This window comes from Leopardus geoffroyi, chromosome C3 (genome assembly GCF_018350155.1).
Source record: "Leopardus geoffroyi isolate Oge1 chromosome C3, O.geoffroyi_Oge1_pat1.0, whole genome shotgun sequence".
In the NCBI taxonomy this organism is placed as follows: domain Eukaryota; kingdom Metazoa; phylum Chordata; class Mammalia; order Carnivora; family Felidae; genus Leopardus; species Leopardus geoffroyi.
The window spans coordinates 3513594-3529207 of record NC_059338.1 but is presented as its reverse complement, the minus strand read 5'-3'; the positions used below and the strand labels follow the sequence as shown (position 1 = coordinate 3529207).

The window sequence follows — 15614 nt, the reverse complement described above, 5'->3', positions numbered from 1 at the left end:
AAGGTTGTAAATATTCTCCAACTTAATTATAGAATCTGAATTGACATATGAATATGGAATGGGCTATTTTCAACCTCTTATTTAAGACTCAAAAAGGTTTGGACATCTAAGTGTCTAGATTAACACTTTAGGAAATGTTTCAGGGCATTTTTTTCCCAATTGCTTCTTCTTTCAGGACGGACATCATGGCTTTTACAAGTGACCTTCTACTGCTGCCTTTTTCAACATTCGAAAAACCTACAAGACTGTGAGCCATGAAACTCAAAGTCTTATGTCAACTTTCTTGATCACTTGAACATAAGTGGGTAAGTGGATCTTCTGTGTCAGTTACTGTCTGAAGAAGGAAACATTTTCCACCAAGGATTTCAAATTTGAATGGATTTGCACAATAATTTTTTATTATTATGGAAAAGATTCTGCACCGAAGTAAAACTTGATTTGCTTTTTTCTTGAAATGAAGGAAGCATCCACTCTGATGGCGTGTGCATGCACACACACACAGAAACACATATGCACACATAGCACATTTCCCATCAAATTGAAATGCCGAGAAACGAAGCAAGACAAGTGACAGAGGCAGGGCAGGAAAGTGCATCAGCATAGATTTTGATTTTTTTTTAAAAGGGTGACTTGGAGAATAACAAAAAACTTAGGAATGATATAGATTATAATAGAAAAGCAGAGAGCACATTCTAGGGGAAATAAAATCATAGTCTATGAGAAAGCTCAGAAACAAAAGGAGAATTAAGCCATGTCATCACTTATTAAGCTTTTGTTTATAGAGCCTGTTGTGTGCCCTGTAGTGTGGTGGGTGCTACAGACATTGCCATGGCCCCTGCCTCAAAGAAACAGCGTATAGAAGGTGTGTATGTGAATGTGTGTGTGTTACTATAAACTATATATATTCTCTACTCTATGTGGTATCATGTACTATGTTCTATATACATCCTATACTATATGTAGTATATATATATATAGTATAGAATATATATATATAGTATATATAGTATATATATAGTATAGAATATATATATATATAGTATATATAGTATATATATAGTATAGAATATATATAGAATATAGTATAATGTACTATATAATATGTAGTATTTAGTCTAGAATATATGGTATATATAATAATCTATATGTATAGTATATAGTACTACTCGATAGATAGATGATAGATAGATAGATAGAACTACAAGATAATATCCAACTTATTCAACTTACAAGTATGATTTCAAAATCTCTAAATGTTAGGAAGAGGAAAAGCATCTATGTGGATTCTAATAGGAAGGTTTATTGGAGAATGTGAGACATGATAGGGATTTGAGTGCAGAAAACAACAGGTTAGGGGCACCTGGGTGGCTCAGTCGGTTAAGCTTCCGACTTCGGCTCAGGTCATGATCTCGCGGTCTGTGAGTTCGAGCCCCGCATCGGGCTATGTCAACAGCTCAGAGCCTGGAGCCTGCTTCAGATTCTGTGTCTCCCTCTCTCTCTGCCCCTCCCCTGCTTGCGCTCTCTCTCTCTCTGTCTCTTTCTCTCTCTCTCTCTCTCTCAAAAACAAATAAATATATTTTAAAAAATAAATAAATTTTATTTAAAATAATATAAAATATATTATATTTTAAAATAATATATATATTATTTATAAAAAATAATATATTTTATAAAAATATAAAATTTGATAATTGAAGAAAATTTGAAAATTACAATCAGATTATTCCAGAAAAGTCAGAAACGGCAAAAGGAGTTTTACTTGAATGAGCCGCATGGGATCATGCTTGCTTTAGTCCCGTGGAAAAAGCGGGGGGCAGATTCTGACATAAAATGGCAGTGGCATAAGACACAGTAGAAAGTAGATCAGAAGTTCAAAGACTTAAATTTTGCCACTGACCCTACTACTTGAGCATCTTATTTAGCTGTTTTCTATTCGATTCAGGCAAAAAATGTTGAGCCTAGGACACACACTTTATGCTAGGGATTCAGCTATTAATAAAAAAAATCATCCCGGCCTGTAAACAGAAGCTAATAATCTACAGAGGGAGCCAAACATAGGAGATGAGTTCAATTTAACACCGTAAGTGCAAAGATGAGGATCCTTCCAGGTTACTCTGCTCAGGAGAAAGCACTTCGTGCACTCACGTGGCCTGTAACAAGGACACAAAGACACTTGTGCTGTCTACCGGGTGGTGAGGCTACCGTGAAACCCTCTTGTTTTCTGCAAAGTGCCACACGAAGGGAAAGGGTCATGACGGCAGGTGGGTGGAACCACCCAAGCGAAGGAGCCTCGGCAGAGATGATAAAGAATGAACTTGCACAAGTGCATCAGGTGAAGCCACTCCTTCCACCTACAGCCATTAGAGAGGCCAACAAGCTGAGAGATGTCGAGGGGTACGCGTGAACCGGGTTCCTCCTAAATTTCTGAACTGATTCTGAGAGTGAGATGATTAGGGCTCTGGATGTTATTGCAGTGTGAAATAGGAGCTGTCTTAACTCAACTATGCGCCGGTAGAAAGATTTCCAAGGGTGTGATGTGGAGAGAGCACTGGAGAGATGGTCCGTCGCCTGAAGGAAACCAGGGCCTGTGAGGTCACTGCTCTGCCTCTGATAACGAAAGTGCCATAAACAGCCGCGTTCAACGGGAACAGCGGAAATGCATTTCCTCATCACAGCAAGAGAAATCTGCCTTCCCCTCACCTCCCCACCCCCATTCCCAACTCCCCAAGGTGCCTTCTGATGTAGATCGAATGATGAGTTGGATTTTCAGACTCTTCTCCACCAGGAATTGCTCTTGAACTTAAAATAATAATAATAATGTTCGCCTTTATCATTGCACCCATCTGCTGATTGTATTTGGTCACCGACATGCTTTCTTGCTTGCCCCCTTCCTAGCAGGCCATCTACGACAACTGCCTGTTGTCAGAGGACAGGCCATCCATTACGACTGCTACCAATAATCACGTGCACTGGCAGATGTTATAAATTACATGCATAATTTAGATATGTAGATATTTCAAAAGCCTTTTTTTTAATGTTTATTTATTTTTGACAGAGAGAGAGAGAGAGACAGAGCATGAGTGGGCGAGGGGCAGAGAGAGAGGGAGACACAGAATCCCAAGCAGGCTCCAGGCTCCGAGCTGTCAGCACAGAGCCCGACGCGGGGCTTGAACTCACAGACCACAAGACCATGACCCGAGCCGAAGTCGGACGCTTAACCAACTGAGCCACCCAGATGCCCCTAAAAGCCATTTTTTTATTTAAGAAAAATAATAGCACCACATTCAGAAGTAGCAAATTATTCTTATTTCTGTTTGGACAGTAGCCAAAAAGAGGTGGAAATATTCTGGGCTACATAAAAGTGAAGTATATTTAGAATCATCAAGTTAAAATATGTTTCTCATTAAATATTTGGAAAACATAAAAATAGAAAGCAAACCCAAATCACCTCTAATCTTATTATAAATATGGCTTCATATCTTGCTTTTTCTCTTACAGTAGGAGAATGTTCTCGTAACTTCATATAGCCTTTGGAAATATCAAACTTGCTTCTGTGGTTGGTTCTTTTAACCGTTGTGTATTTCTCTAATATAATCATTCTCCCATTACTGGAGATTAAAAATTTCTTCTAAAAATTGTCAAAAGGAATATCTTTGTTGAGAGAGAGAGAGAGAGAGAGAGAGAGAGAGAGAGATCTATCAATATTCTGAGCCGGGAAATATGATAATGAAAGTGAAGGCACTGGGAGAATGTTCTTATTACACAGATGGTTATCATTTTGTCTCTCCCAAACTCATTCATAGAAGAAAGTCATCCAGACGCAAGGCTTCAACAGGACCACCGTGGTTACCCAGTTCACCCTGGTGGGCTTCTCTAGCCTGGGGGCACTCCAGCTGCTGCTGTCTGTCCTCTTTCTTCTCCTGTACGTGACCATCCTGCTGGCCAATGCCACCACCATGGCTGTCATCCGCTGAAGCAGGACTCTACACACTCCCACGTATGGGTTCCTGTTCATCCTTTCCTTCTCCAAATCCTGCGACACTCTTGGCATCATCCCTCAGCTGCTGGCCCAGCTGCTCTCAGCCACCAAGGGCATCTCCTCTGTGGCCTGTGCCACGCAGCTCTTCTTCCTTGGCTTTGCCTGCACCAATTGCTTTCTCATCGCTGTGATGGGGTACGATCGTTAGGTGGCGATTTGCCACCCTATGAGCTACACGCTCATCATGAACAAGAGGGTAGGGTTGGGGTTGGTTTCCCTGTCCGGAGTCACAGGCTTCTTCATTGCTTTGCTGGCCACCAAACTCATCTGTGACATGACTTTCTGTGGTCCAACAGAGTCAACCACTATTTCTGTGACATGGCGCCCGTCATTAAGTTGGCCTGTGCGGACACCCATGTGAAAGAACCGGCCCCATTCAGCCGAAGCATTCTGGTGATCATGGCGCCTTTCCTGTTGATTCTGATCTCCTGTGGCTTCATCGTTAACACCATCCTGAAGATCCCCTGGGCTGAGGGGAAGGGAAGGCCTTTGCCACACGCGTCTCCCACCTCGCGGTAGTCTTCGTGCACTACGGCTGTGCCTCCATCACCTACCTGAGGCCCAGATCCAAGTCTGCCTCAGACAAGGATCAGTTGGTGGCAGTGACCTACACTGTGGTCACTCCCCTGCCCAATCCTCTGGTCTACAGTCTGAGGAATCAGGAGGTGAAGTCTGCCCCGAAAAGATTTTTGGGAAAGCCCTGGAACCACCAAGGTGATCTAACAAAAAACCCTAAAATTAACGAGGGAAGTTACAGGAGAAATCAAAGGCGGGACACTTTCTCTGTCTTTTTACCAATCCAGTCCTGACGTGGACAGTGTTTGCAAGGACCGGGACCGCTATTCCCTGTTTCTTTCCTCCCATTCCAGAAAAAAAAAAAACAAAAAAAAAAACAAAAAAAAACATGAGTGAATCTACAGGCTACATTGTCCAACACCTGGTTAAAAAAAATAATAATTAAAAAAAAAATTCACACTTGGGCAAAAGAAAAAAGCAGAATTTTTTCTAAGGGCAGATAATACTCAAATTGAAAGGTGGCTGCAGTTGGAAATGGCCCAGATCTTGCAGCTGGCCGACCCTGCAATGGTCATAATGTGAAACTTACATGAACCTAACACTTTATTGTAATAATTGGACCTACAAATACTAAATAGAACTGATTTTAAATCTATTATTTTATTTTATTATTTTAAATCTATTATTTCAAGCCATGTAATTTGCAATGGTATTTAAAACTCTTCAAACTGATGAGCCTTGGATTTCTTTTTTCATCTGAACCACTGTTTGTTTGTTTGTTTGTTTTTCCCTATGTATATGTGAATTATCTAGTGAACACAGAGCTTGTCTTCTGATTGGGAGAGCTGATTACTGTTAATTAAACCTTTTTTTTCTGCCCAGTGACCCAACTTATACTAGAATAAAAATCTCCCAGGGGCACCTGGGTGGCTCAGTCAGTCGAGCATTCGACTTTGGCTCAGGTCATGATCTCACCATTCATGAGTTCAAGCCCTGCGTCGGGCTCTGTGCTCTCAGCTCTGACCCTGGAGCCTGCTTTGGATTCTGTGCCTCCCTCTCTCTCTGCCCCTGCCCCACTCATGCTCTCTCTCTCTCTCTCTCTCTCAAAAATAAATAAACATTAAAAAAAATTTTTTTAATCTCTTGATTTGTTCAAATTGTGTTTCATCACAATTTGATGGAAAAACACTTATCATTAATTGTATGACTGTGCAAATTACATCATACAATTAAAACAGGGAACATGATTTTATATTTTTATATAACAAACATACTCTCTTCCCTGTGGAAAGTCCCCTGGCTCATTCCCTTAGTGTAATAAACGCTTATGTCTGTTACATTACTTTCCAGGGTGTGTGTATGTTTCAGCCCTTACAAGTGAAATTGTCTGTCTGTTCCTCCCAAAACCATCTGTGATGGTTCTATTTATTACTTCAATTATTCTGCTTGTGGAATGTAATTTGTAGTAGAACCTGGTGAAGTATGACTGCAATAAAGGTTATTCATTTCTAATACACCTAGATGGAGTATTCTGGAAAAATTAAGTATGAGCAAGAAAATCATAGAAGAAAAGGAAATCATGAAAATCTAGAAGTGTTATTTGCTCAGATTAGTTTGCAAGTCTCTAAGTTCCTGTCCATCTGCAAATTCATGACAAGTTTTCAAATGAATTATGGGTGGACTTCTGCTACATATGCTCTAAAGGGGCCAATACTGAAAGTAACAGCCTTTTTTTTTTTTTTTTTTTTTTTTTAATTTTTTTTTTCAACGTTTATTCTTTGGGACAGAGAGAGACAGAGCATGAACGGGGGAGGAACAGAGAGAGAGGGAGACACAGAATCGGAAACAGGCTCCAGGCTCTGAGCCATCAGCCCAGAGCCTGACACGGGGCTCGAACTCACGGACCGCGAGATCGTGACCTGGCTGAAGTCGGACGCCTAACCGACTGCGCCACCCAGGCGCCCCTGAAAGTAACAGCCTTAACCCTAAGTGAAAATATTTATAAATATGTGTATATTTAAGCATTTTGAGCCTTCATAAAGCAGTTCAATTATATCAGCATCATTTTTTTTCCCACTTTTCTGCCCTGACAGACTTTTTTGAATTAATCTGACCCTATTGTCTGACCCTATTGGGGTCGGGTGAGAGAGTTTCTCTTTTGTGTTTTCAATGATGTAAAGCCTTTTTTTCTTCTGGATGATACAGAGACATGATAAGCCAAAAAAGGGGGGGGGAGGGGCGCATAGTTGGTCAATTGTCCTTGAAAGCTATTTAAGGCCATACAACCTTAGAAGTGCCCTAGCTTCAGGCGTGTTTGTAGTTACAGCCCTTGTTTCCCCAAGTTGTAGCCCAAATTCACACATGCCTGGTTAGCCAGAAATTCGCCACTTCCTTCTTGAGGTTACTTAAGCTGGATTTTTCAGTAACTCGGGGACATTTAACAAGAGGGTCAGGGGGTGCCTGGGCGGCTCAGTCGATTGAGCATCTGACTCTTGATTCCAGCTCAGGTCATGGTCTCACGGTTGGTGGTTCGGGGCCCCGCGTTGGTTCTGCGCTCACCGTGCGGAGCCTACTTGGGATTCTCTCTCTCCTTCTCTCTCTGTCCTTCCCCTCCTCTCTCTCTCTCTTTCTTAAAATAAATAAACCTTAAATAGAAAAAAATAGAAACTAAAAAGAGAGAGGGTCCGAAGGGTCTCCAGACAAAGCGGAGCGCAGGCGGGTTCGCTGTGCTGCGGGTCCCCTGCCTGCGCGGTGCCCTTCCCGAGCTGATGCGGCAGGACTGGGCAGGGCTGGTGCCCGCGCCACTGCAGAGGGCTTCCCGGGAGACGTGGCTCTTGGAAGGATGTTATTCCGCATGCCCCACATTAGTGGAGGCTCCCGACACGTGTACTCCCCGGGTCCTAGCCCTGTCCCTCTTTAATTCACAGTCACAACCCTGCCCCGTAACCGTTGGCATGACCCCCGCCAAGGTCCGGAGACGAGGGAACCAAGGCGCACAGACGAGGTTTCTTCCTCGTCCTGAAGCAACCTGGCTTTTGACCCAGAAGCGTGCGGCTTCACTTCTGGTTTGGGTCCGAGTGTGCGGCCAGGATTTACCTTCTCTCCTTGCTCTAGCTGAGCCCTCAACTCACACAGGAACCCCTGAAAACACGTCCTTGACTCCATCCCCGACGGCGCAGACCCCCTTATCTTTCTCAAATGAAACCTTGTAGCTCATCCCGACCAAACACTCCTGCCTGGGTCAAAAAGTAACATAAAATAGCCTCAAAGTGAGAAATGGGTGAAGTGGGTCACCCGCATGATCTGTCCGCAGCTTGCGAGGGGCAACCCCCGGGGGATGTTGAAAATCAGAAGCTGCGTTCTTTCAGGACTCAGGGCGCCCCTGTGGTTTGCTTGCCTGTTAGCCAGCCTGTTACCCCATTTCCAGTTGAAGCTGCTTCTCTGTTTTTCTTCTTCTGACCTAGTGTCTGCACACCTGCACATCAGATCATCCCCCTGCAGACTTTCTTGTAAAAAACCAAAACCAAAAACCCACTTGGCCACAGTATTTTCACGAACATTTGAAACAAAATTGCAACCACCCTGACTTTGCGAATATTCTGGTTCCCAAACTGGTCTCTCCTCCAGGGCCACAACACCCCTGAAACTCACACTCCTTAGTGTTTGAACCACTTGCTGACTTACTTGTTAGTACATTAGTGAATTTTAACACATGCTTGTTCTAAGAGATGGGGCACCTGCGTGGCTCAGTTGGTTGAGCTTTGGACTTTGACTCAGGTCATGATCTCAGTTTGTGGGTTTGGGGCCCGGGTCGGGCTCTGTGCTGATAGCCCGGAGCCTGCTTCGGATTCTGTATCTCCCTCTCTCTCTCTGCCCCCCGCCCCTGATTGTGCTCTGTCTCTCAAAAATGAATAAATGTAAAAACAAAATTTTTAAATGTTTCTGGGAGTTTTTTCAAGTATATTTCTCATGAGATCACATCCAAGTAATGCAACATGACCCGCAAAGACTTTTATTTCCAGTCTATTTTATGGCCAAGTGCTCCCTTAAAATTCTACCACTGTGCTTTTCAATCTCTCTGAGGCAAAAGACTAATTTTCCCCCAAATTTATTATGTGCCAGCGACTTTGTAAAATACAATGAAAATGAATGATGTAAACTCGAAATCAAAAGGACGCACAAGAACTTTTCTTGTCTTACTGTTAGATTAACACACATAAAATTACTCAGTTGAATTGTTGTAAAGTTTTCTAGGTATTTGCTTTCAGTTTCTACGCTTCTTTTGTCAGAGATAAGTAACAATGTTTCTTGCTCTCATCCGGTTCCTTCCACCCCGCTTTGAATGGCATTGCTGGTATTTCCAAAATACTTGGAATCCCACAACATTCAAAACTGAAGTATTGCCCATCTGCGGGCCTGTAATTTTTCGGCTTGGAGTCCCCCCACGAGTCAGCCAGCTCTCAGTTTCGGTGAAATCTCTACCATGTCTCTCGTAATCCAGCAGGAAAAAATGCCATTCTCTCCCTCCTGCCCCCAGCCCAGCGCACAGCACAGAGAACCTGCTTCTGCCCCGCAGCCCCAGCACTGGCTTCCAGCCCTCTGATCATACGGCTACCTCACTGCAGAGTATTTTCACAAGCATTTCAAATTAAAAAAAAAATTTTTTTTAATAAGGAGAGAGAGAGAATGGGGGAGGGGCAGAGAGAGGGGGAGACCCAGAATCCCAAGCAGGTTCCAGGCTCTGAGCTGTCATCCCAGAGCCAGACGCGGGGCTCGAATTCACAGACTGCGAGATCATGACCTGAGCCCAAGTCGGACGCTCAACCGACTGAGCCACCCAGGCGCCCCCCGGGCATTTCAAATTAAACATCCCAAACCAAATTCTCAGTCTGTACTCCAACTCGGTTCCTTTCATATTCCTGCCTCTCTTAGTTGATCGTAATTGCGACTGGGATTCCAGCTTCTCGGGACAAAAAAAACCCAGAGTGATTCCTAAATGTGTTTTGAACACGCACATTGCTACTTCCAACCTTGCCCCTGTTCCCACGTCTGTTTGCCACAAAACGGTCAGGATGATCCTCTGAAAAACAGTCCAGAGTCTATCTCTCCTCAGGTCAAAGCCTCCCCGCGGTTCCCGTCCTCGTCAGGGAAGGGAAGCCGCCTCGGAGTCACCTGCAGTACGAACAGGTATCTGGAGCCTCCCTCCGGCCACTCTCAGAGCAGAGATCTGCAGGGGACAACAGGGGACAAGAGGGGACCACAGGGCATTGGGAAGGAAGGCTTCACATCTGATCCTCACCTGCTTCCTTGCCTAAGTTTGAATTTCAACCTGTTGATACGTGTACTTTTATTGTCCAGGGAGGTTCTTGTGTGCGGATGGGAAAACTCACTAAAATGCGCACAGGCTTAAAGTCCGAATGGCTTGAAGCCCTCTTAGTGACAACATAAATACATCAAACTGTTTTCCCCAAACATTAAACCCTCTCAATCTTTCTATATTTAAGCATTAAATACACAACTAATTATGGAGCAGAAAATATTTGAAATTAGTAAAATTAATGAAACCCTAGGAAGGCAAATCCAAGAGGAAAATTGCCTAGGAGTTTCCATAAAATTGTGTTTGTGTGTTTCTCCTTTAATAAAATGGTAGCACTTCGATTTTTTATTTATATTTTCTTCTGTAATAAAAATGGAGGGAGGAAATCACTAAGAATAAAAATATGAGTAAGAACAAGGATTAAAGAAATGAAGACTCAGCTGAGTACACCCGAGAATAAAAATCTAATTATTTTACCGGGGGGATTTCAAGTCTGTAACTGCCATACTGATTTTAATTTTTTTAATGAAATCATCATTCTTTAACTTGCGAGGAGCTATTACACTATCATTGTGGGGTATTTACAGTTTATACATTACAACATTCATTACAGTTATTATACAGAAGTTCCTAGTATTTAATATAACAGAAATTATAATTTAATAAAACATATTTAAAATAATATAATTAATATCTTTCAGAGATATCTAAAATATGTCTCCAGGGATATGAAAACTGGGTTTGAAGAGTTACTTCTCCTTTTTAAAATTTTGACTCAATCATCTTGTTGGAACACACTTCCCAACTTTCTTAGTGCTTCGTTATTATGTGTGACCATCTACAATGATTAACCGTAGGACCCTTTTTCCACCTGGTTATTATGTGGCGATTATTATTGGTAAACAATCTTTCCTATATTTGATTTAGTGTATAGTTTTTCTGTGATAACCTGGCTTATTATGCCTTTTGTTCAGTCTTGCCTGTTTACGCAAATAGACGTGCGCACAAATGAAACTATAATTAGTAGATATGCATGTATCTAACACTACCACTCATTAAAATCAATAAAAGGTTAAATATATACCATAATATTCAAACATATTTCGCTTTGTAACTAAACACATTTTTAAAATGTATTTATTTATTTTGAGAGAGAGAGAGCGTGCCCTAGCAGGGGAGGGGCAGAGAGAGAGAGGGAGAGGAGAATCCCAAGTCGACTCTGCATTGTCAACCCAGGGCCCAATGCGGGGCTCAAACTCACAAACCCCTGGTATCGTGACCTGAGCAGAAACCAAGAGTCGGAGGCTTAACTAACTGAGCCACCCAGGAGTCCCACTTTCATTTCACATTTTGAAAATCGTTGTTCTTCATTTAAAGAATATTGGTAGTCTACTTTTGTCTTGACACAGGAAATGGAAGTAACTACCTCTCCCATAGGAATTTCCTTTTTTTCCCCTTAAGTGTAAAAATGGGTTCTGAGGCACATATGGCATTTCAGTGGTAAGCAACGATGTCACTACTAATACATGGGCAATAGTTTTATTGTGATAGAGATTAAGAATACTTTCTACGTCTTCGAACGTACTGAGTTCACACTGAGTTTATGCGAATCCCCAGTAACCTATACGATTTCCTTCGCTGCGATGATGTAAGTAGCCAATTTGGAACTATCAGCTGAGACAAAGAACTGGGAGGGAGTCATCGCCCTTGCCTCCACGTGGAACACCCCTCTGTACAGGCACCTGACAACTGGTTGGAGGCATTGGGTACCAGCAGCGGTGGAAGTCCCAAAGCTGTTCCAAGCAACCCCGTGGGCCACAGACAGTTAGCCAATGGGGGGCGTGAACTGGAGAGGGCAACTGGCTTGGTGCCACTTGGCAAGCAATGCTGAACAACAGTTTGTGAGCATGGGTGAGGCACACTTTCAATTAGTGCCAGCGCAGACACGCAGACCAGGGTCACTGCTGTGAGTGGGCACGCAAGTGGGCGCCATTTTGCAGTCATCCAATGTCGAGGCCACACACCACCTGTGCTTACAAGTTCATCTCCCTTTACCGAATAGCTGCTCTTCATTCATTCTGAACTCTCCGACGACTTTCAGTCCCGGTGGAGTGGCCTGTGAGGCCCCTTTATGATCTGACCCCAACTCACGGGCCTCACCTCCTGCCATGTTCCCCTATTTATTCCATCGTAGCCAGCCATGTGGGAGTTTCCAGAACACAGCCAGTACAACCCTGCTTTCGTCTTGTTCCTTTGCTTGGAATGAACGTGGTCCTCCCAGACACTGCGTGGCATGGTTCTTGTTCCTGTTTTAGGTCTTCTCCCCAAAGCCACCTTCTCAGAGCGGCCCATTCTGTCCACCATCTTTGCAATAGTAGCCCATTTTCCTCTTTGATTTCCTTCCCCAAATCAGTCTGGGATCCTACTAGATGTTGCTGTCTCCCATGAAGTATTTTTATTCTCTTACTGTCTGCCTCCCAGCCCTCCACTGTCATGTATGTTCTATGTGTAAGAGACCCTGTGTCTCTGCTGTATGTCATTACCTATCATGAAGTAGGCTTCCAATAATTATTTGTTGAATGTGGAGTATAGTGTTTAAGCATGGGTTTGGGAGCAGAACTTACAATGCTTACTAGTTATGTGACCTTTGTCTCCTCCCCTATAAAATGGGAAGAATGGGGACACCTGGGTGGCTCAGGTGGTTAAATGCCCGGCTTTGGCTCAGGTCATGATATCATGGCTCATGAGTGTGAGCCCCGCATCAGGCTCTCCACTGATGGTGCAGAGCCTGCTTTGGATCCTCTGTCTCCCTCTTTCTCTCTCTGTCCCCCAGCCCCAGCCCCCACTCTCTCTCTCTTGCTCAAAAATAAATAAGTAAACGTTACAAAATGATAACAAAATAAAGCGAAATGGGAACGATGGTGCCTACCTGAGAACTGTCGTGAGGATCGCGTGAGTTAATATGTATAAAGCATGTAGGAGAGTGTCTTCTCTCCAGCAGGATCCATTTAAATGTTTATTATTTTTCAATCAGTTTTAACCATTCCATAAAATAGCTACTTCTCCTATTCGCTGTAAGAATTGAGCTTATGGTCAGTGTGCGGTCATTATCACATTATCAACAACGGGAGTGTTAACTTCCATTACATTTTGTTCACACTTGGACCAGGGTCATGGAAAGGGGAATGGAATGTAAGAGAAGTCATAAAGAAGGTTTTGCTGCCTCACTGTTCAGGAACAATGATGAGGCAAAGAGAAGAAAGTTTAGATCTTAGGAACCAACAAATGACGGGCCCATTTACAGAAGAAAGTGAGAGAGGGAGAGGAGTCAACAAAGAAAAGATCATAAACGAATTTTAATTCCTTAGGGGCAAAGTCCAAGTCCCCAATATCTATAGGTCCCTCCTGTGGGTAACCCGAAGAAGCCTTCAACATGGCCTCTCCCCCTGAACACAGGCTCCAAAGCAGGTTGGGCACAAATATCTTTCTTCCCCCACAGGGGATATTCTTGGAGCCTGGATCTCTGTCCCACTTTACCTCACTCCACCTAATCAAGTGGTGCACATGCTGAGCTTTCTCCATGCATTGGGTGAAAGACGGCAGACAGGCATCCTCTCAGTCACGGTTGGCCAAGGGCATATGACTCCTGAGCTCTGCCAGGCCTGGCCCAGCATGTACCGATCCCTCCCGTCCTACTGAAGCTCCAACGATCGCTACCACTTCTGGAGAAGTCAGTAACAACCCAGAGTAGCACCTTCATTTTCTTTTTTCAAAAGATCACCTAGTGTTTCTACTGCATTTGTGTGCATAACAGAATACAGTGAGCTCTGGGTTTGTACCAACAGCAAAGCAGATTTCCTTCCTGGTTTCATAGCTCACAGGATGGAAAGTGTTATCCTGAACTGTTGAAAACACCACCCTGGCCCTTTATAGAAATAAGCTTATGTTCCAGGGTTTCAGCCAGAATGACATGGTTAACAGTACTAGGTGACAACTCTCATCTGGGGTGATTTAGTGGCACACTTTGGTCTTGGATACTAACTAGATCCTCACCCTGTAGCTTATATTCTATTAAACTACCCAGCCCAAAGGTCTACACCACAGGGATGACACAGAGATTTTCTGACAACCTCCTGAACCAATCCTTAAAACTTCCCTAATTCCTGGCATTTCTGGCCTCGTGGTCATATACCCTCAGGGCCCTCTTTGAACCCACTTATGCCAATTTGGGGGAAGAGGATGCATGTGTATAGGTGGCCCAGATCCATCTTCTTTGGGGGTATATCTTGTGCCTCACCCAAATATACACTCACTTCTCAACTACAGTATCTTGTGAGAAGTAGAGCGAGGACATGTTAGGGTATGATGTTCAGGAACCCAGAGTTTCCTGAAAATTGCTGTGCTCCACAATCATCCTTCCCTAAGAGATTCCCTCAGCCTCACTACAATTCAGCAGCAGAGAAACCCAGAGCAAACCTTTGTGGTTAACGGGGGTCTTTGCCTACAGTATAAAGGACTCTGACCAGATTTACTGATGTCTCCTCCTTCCTTCCTTCCTTCCTTTCTATCGGCATTTTTAGGGTCTAGCCACACTTATAAAGACAATAACCTGAAAGAAAGAGCTGCCAGTGACCGTATTGCCACAATATGTAATATATCTTACCACGATATCAATTTGCACAATATCAATGATCAATCTGCATCCTTCAGCGACACCAGCACAATGGAAACATGTCAGTTCCTGAAAACCTAGGGCCGAAATAGGGAACTGGCGTCTCTAAGATGTTTCCTGGAAAGCCAAAGTTTATACCATTTGTTCACTCAACAAAAATAGTTTTAGTCGCCCACTATATGTCTAGCTACAATCTAGGCATTGTGACACACGTGTGATCAAGACAGATAATACGCATGACGTCACAGTGCTCACATTTTAGATGGAAAGGATACTAAGTACCTAAAAGCAAATGAGAGAATTGCAGCCAACTCCAGTATTCAAAACAAATAAAGGACGTTCAACTAGAATGTGATGGAGATAGAGTGGCCGCCTTGACCACACTGACCGCAGAAGTCCTCTCCATGAAGGCGATGCTCGAGCTCAGAGCCAACAGCTGTCCCAAAATCATCCGTAGGAGATCACGGTGAATGAAGAATGTCCCGGGTGGAGGAAAGAGTAACTATAATGGCCTTGGGCTGAGAAAAAGCTCGGCTCAAGGGAAGGACAGAAAGAAGAAATGTGTCACGGAGGCACAACACACAGTTGGGTGAAGATTGGGTGAGAGGCCAGGCAAGTTAGCTCGAGGCATCATAGGAGTTGAAGAATTATTGTGACCACAAAATTAGAGTAGTGGGGAGTAGTCCTCCCAGATAGGAAACATCGGAAATACAGTAAGACCTCGGTTTGAGAGCATAATATGTTCCAGAAACATGCTTGTAATCCAAAGCACTTGTATATCAAAGTGAATTTCAAGAACCAATGGCTCAGTTGTAATCATGTGACGTTGTGGCGTCCTGTACTATTCATATTGCAAGACATCACTCTTTTATCAAGTTAAACTTTATCAGAAATGTTTGCTCACCTTGTGGAACAAGTCACCAGCAATCCAAGGTTTTACTGTATATTTATTTGCACCGTGCACTTGAGCTAGAAACTGACAAGTCCTTACATGAGCCTCTTCGTTTCAATAGAGGCCACCGCCTATGGCCTTCTGCCATGTGAGGGAAACTTGAAGTTCATCACAGAGG

The 15614-nt window shown here is 43.4% G+C and overlaps 1 pseudogene; it reads left to right on the top strand.

Moving 5' to 3' along the window:
- Positions 1 to 2556: 2556 nt before the first annotated feature.
- LOC123585780 lies at positions 2557 to 4910 on the top strand (annotated as a pseudogene).
- The last annotated feature ends 10704 nt before the right edge of the window (positions 4911 to 15614 follow it).